Here is a 4,758-nt window from a genome sequence, read left to right as displayed (position 1 = left end):
ACATGTTTAGTTCCTTTCACCATACCCATTATCCTTCCAGATTGGATGGTGACCTCATTACCTCATGAACAGTTATTTGGATTCATCCTCTTCTTTAGGTATAATTTCTGAATTCAGAAGACTTACTTATTTTTAAAATGTTTTTAGCTTGGAAGGGGAGAGAAGACTGTTTTTTGTTCGTCCATTCTTCCTTTCACAGAATTACAACCACATTCATATCTGGCTATCCAGATGTTGCTGAACTACAACTCCCAACAGCCTCATTCAAAGTGGTCAGTGGAAAGAAAGCTGGGAATGGTAGTATACTAATATCAGAAGGACTAGTTTCCCCACACCGGTTTAACTGGACTGGCAGTGGCATTGGTTTTAGAATCTTTCACAAGGACCTGATTGTTTTCACAGGAGCCTTTGTAGTAAAAAGGCGGCAATCTCTGAAGGAGGCAGATGGCTTCGGCCCATCAGAGCAATCAGCACAGTGTGCCCTGCGTAAGATACACTAAAGTGGTAGCAGCTGTGGTGTATGCCCTTTCAATTACTGGTTGCCTACTTCCATACTGACAAAAAAGGCTTTAATCTAAATAGCTATGCTGCAGTTATATTTCATGGAGAAAATCTATCTTTGTGGTCCCTAGGAATTGAAAACGACTTGATGGCACATAATCAATTAATCCATCAAGAGTTACACTAGTGTGTGTGTGTCCATTTCTTTTTCTAAGATATAATTTTGCTCTTGGTTCTAATTGGAGATCTCAGGGTTCTGGAGGAAAGAAATACGCAGAATATATCCCACCAGCCTGAAGTCTGCCCAGATTTGATCAACACTGCTGTGAGTTATTCCTAACTGGCCTTCTACTGTGTCCAATGAGTATGGACATTCAGCATAGGAGTTTCACATTCTGCAATGTCATGTTTTGTTTATTAATCTTATAAAAGATTAAGATTAATAAAACACATGAAACAATGAAATGTGAATGAGGTTAGAGTTTTTACAGAGGTGACATTTCCAGAGTTTACATGGAATAACAAAATTATGAATTGTTTATAATCCTGTGCCTTATGTGTAGGTTGGAGGAAACAAAAGGCACTCATTCTGAAAGAAGAGAGTGCATTTCATTCTAAAAGAGAACATAGCTTCATATTGGGGTATTTGTTTGATCCAGGTCACAATTTAACATGAGCATGGTTCATCATGTTTTAATCAGGGGAGAAATCTAGTTTGTGGAGAACACATAGATGGCATTTAAGAACTGAGATAAGTGAATGAATTCTATGTTTACACAACTCTCGCTGAGAATACTGTGACCTAAATTGTTTTGGGTCAGCCTGAGAATACACTTTATTCAAGAACATAAAGTTCTTTAAATACAAATAAAAGTCAGGGAGTCCTCGGTGCTCTCTGACCCTTGTTTTCTTGCAGACGTTTCATTGCCAGGCTAGGCAACATTTTCAGTGCAGGCAGGGACTTGATCCATGTACATTAGTGCATTAGTGAGTTCCCAGTTTGAAGCTCATAACAAGTGGGTGTCCCTTTTCCTATGCCTAGTTAGCTAGCATGAACCACATCTTTTGAAGAGAAGCGTCTTCAGTCAGAACAGAAATCAGTACATCATATATCCCATGTGACCCTATTTTTCACAGGCTGTCTCTATATTCCATTATGGTAATAGTAAATGCAGAACATCAGTGATCCATATTATGATATCACAAATGAAAAGTAAGTCTGTTCCTTATCTTTTGCTATTTCACAAGGCACTTCTTGAATGCCAGCCTTCTAGTTAACTAAACCTTCTTATCTCATAATGAAAATGAACCAGACCTTGAGCTGACTGTTCAGACAATTTATGGACACCAAGATGCAACTAGCATGTCTACTTCTTTGTGAGTCAACTGTATTCAGAGAGATCCAAGAATCAAATATAACTTGCCCTTCCTGGCTAATATATAAGCAATAAATGTGGGGGCAAAGTGCATAGAAAATGTAGAAGACAAAATTGAAGAAATTGAATAAAATATTAATATTACTTTAAATTTGTTTAATTATTTAATGGGTACATTTTCATACACACATAACACAGTTATAGCAATGCCCATCTCCTCATATCTCAGATGATTTCCAGATTTAAAATAAAAGTGTAAGAGTAAGAATAAAAAGAGTACTCTTTGTTTCATACACATGTCTGTATATATACCCGCCCCACATATGTCTTATTTATAGAAGTTGCAGAAAAAGGAAAAGGATGCTACCAGAGGTGTGTTGCTATTTGGCAACAGAATTGGGGGGACATGGGGGCCACCTCAAGTTGTGCAACAATGTCCTATAAAGGTGGTTTGGGTCCTGAGATTTTTAAGGCTACTTCTGTCTCATGTCATCCCCATCCATCTTCCAAAAACAAGGGGATCTTTGGATTATTTCAAATTATTTGACAATTCATTAATCTTTCTCTGCTGCTTCCATCCAAACACAATAGCATAGTTAAGTTATGCCTATTCTGTCTAGAGACAAGCTCACTTTTTTATAAAGCTGCTTTTTATGTGTAGGTATGTGTTGGATATAACATTTCCTACCATACAGTTCAGATTCAGAACTCCTAAGAAAGCTTGAGGAATGACCCAAGGTTTAAGCTTTATATATACACTGACCCCAGGCACACACCACAACTTACTCCACAGGCCTGGAATGGTGAACATGAAGTACAGTCTGATTTCTTCACAGTACTGAGACTTGACAAATTTAGAATATGCTTCATGTCACAAATGATGACTTAAAAAAAAAAAAAAAAGAGTAAATAATTTTGCCCATGCAATTATAATTGCAATGTCAAATTCTTGTGAAACATCTTGACAGCAATTGCTTTATTCATGTTTAAGGGCAAGAAGATAAGGAAAGCGAGAAAATTCATTGATCCTGAAATTACAGGGTGAAAAAGTCCTTTCATTTCATTTGTTTAATTTCACTAGGCAATACTGTGTTTTCTTCCCCAACACATTCTCCCCTTATCTCCCCTCCTTGAGATGAAACATTTTCAAGGGCTTGTCATTGTCTAGGTTCCAATGTAGCTTTATTATACCATTCTCGCTAATGCTGCTGAAACATCTGTGCCAATGATGGCTTAATCTCCGTTTTTGAAATGGAATTGCGCATTTAGTCAAAAGACATTGGATGGGGAATAATGAAAAAGAGTCCGAAGAAAAGGAAGTGTCAGGCTCAGTTCTAAAGGCTCATTATGATGGTTCTTGAAAGGGATGATAGGGCACCAAGCCTTTGAACACTTGAGCCCATCTTGTTCTCTATTCTCCTGGGTGTCATTTTTCATTTACCACCTGTGGTCTCAAAGCAGTGTCTAAAGGGAATGTGCCAGAAGTGGTGCCTTCTGCCCTATCTCGGAGTACTGTGAATACATTTGTTTCAGGTACAGATTGACACCAGGTAGGAAGTTTTACAGATGAACAATATATTCATCCTGAAAAACAAAAACTTCTCCTTGCCCTCCCCCTAAGAAAGGGAAGCTCTGTATTTTGCTGAACAGAATTCTTGGCTAGAGGCACACTTTAGAGTGGAATTGTTATTGATTATATGTGCATCCATTCCAGAGAAACAGGATTGTAAGGCCTAAGCATTGCAACAAAATCCTGCCAAATTGCTTTGACCAGGAGCAATGTGGCCTCAAAGAAATGAGTTTGTTGTGGCATCACAATTCCGTGGGGGCAGTGATCCTTGCAAGTAAACTTCTGAGCAATGATGCTAGATGATCACAACACATAATTCTCAAGGCTGTTATTGACTTGGATATCAAATGATTCTTAAGTTATTAAAAGAAAAAGAACATTTAGGGGAAAACACATACCAACCCCTAAGTGTAAGATTCACCCTTCAATCTAAAAGTGAAATGACTTTCACCATTTCCGAAAGTATTCCAAATCACCCCATGTTCATGGAGGACAAAGACTGGCAAAAGTGAGGTGAAAAATCAAGTTAGTCTTATGTCATGAATGCAATATGTTATTTCTTGGAATGATTTCATACTAGGATGACTACCATTACTCTACTAAAGACCTGTGCCATATCCTATTGACCATCAAGCATGCAGGATTAGAATTTACTGTTTTAATCTTAGAATCTGGTTAAATTTCAAAATATTATTCATTACTTTTCAATTCACTCCCAGGAAATATAAATGAAATTGTATCCTCCCATTGTGAGACATAGGAGGACAGAAGCTACGCAAAAACAAACAATGAGGGAAAAACATTGACTACATTCACATGGCTCAGCCAGAGAATCTTATCCTTAGCATTACTTCAACTTGTAAATCTTTATGCATTTTTTTCTTCCCTTAATGCAATAATGACTGTAATTTTGTAACAGGTTATTTATATGTGTGCAGATATCTTGAATGAAGGGAAATCAGTGCTTTTGATGCTGCCCCTACAATAAGGCTATTGTGACTCATTAGCACAATATTAATGAGGCTGGCTTTCAAAGCAGGTGTTTTTAAGTGCAATCAAAGCAGTTTTATTAGTCTACAAATTGTCGTGACTTGACAAAGGAAGGCAGATGGGTTCATGCTCAGTTAACCTTTGCCTACATGCATGATTTGGTTGATTAAACAGCAATTGATAATGACCTTCAATCTGGCAAATTATCTAAAGGTAATGCAACATGAAATTCATTGTGATAGTCATAATGCCTTATAGAACTGTCTTCTTTTTCATTTAGGGAACTATATGATAATTTTCAGATTAAACAGGAGCAGCAAA

General features: G+C 37.3%; 1 long non-coding RNA gene across 1 annotated transcript; it reads left to right on the top strand.

Moving 5' to 3' along the window:
• Positions 1-698: 698 nt before the first annotated feature.
• LOC134489547 (uncharacterized) lies at positions 699-2,028 on the top strand. The gene is made up of 2 exons (XR_010067140.1): positions 699-826; positions 1,750-2,028. It is a non-coding gene; the product is annotated as an uncharacterized LOC134489547 (long non-coding RNA).
• Positions 2,029-4,758: the final 2,730 nt, after the last annotated feature.

The sequence above is a fragment of the Candoia aspera genome, chromosome 1 (assembly GCF_035149785.1).
Source record: "Candoia aspera isolate rCanAsp1 chromosome 1, rCanAsp1.hap2, whole genome shotgun sequence".
Taxonomy (NCBI): Eukaryota; Metazoa; Chordata; class Lepidosauria; order Squamata; family Boidae; genus Candoia; species Candoia aspera.
The sequence above is the reverse complement of the archived record's forward strand: the minus strand, read 5'-3'. Positions and strand labels throughout refer to the sequence as shown.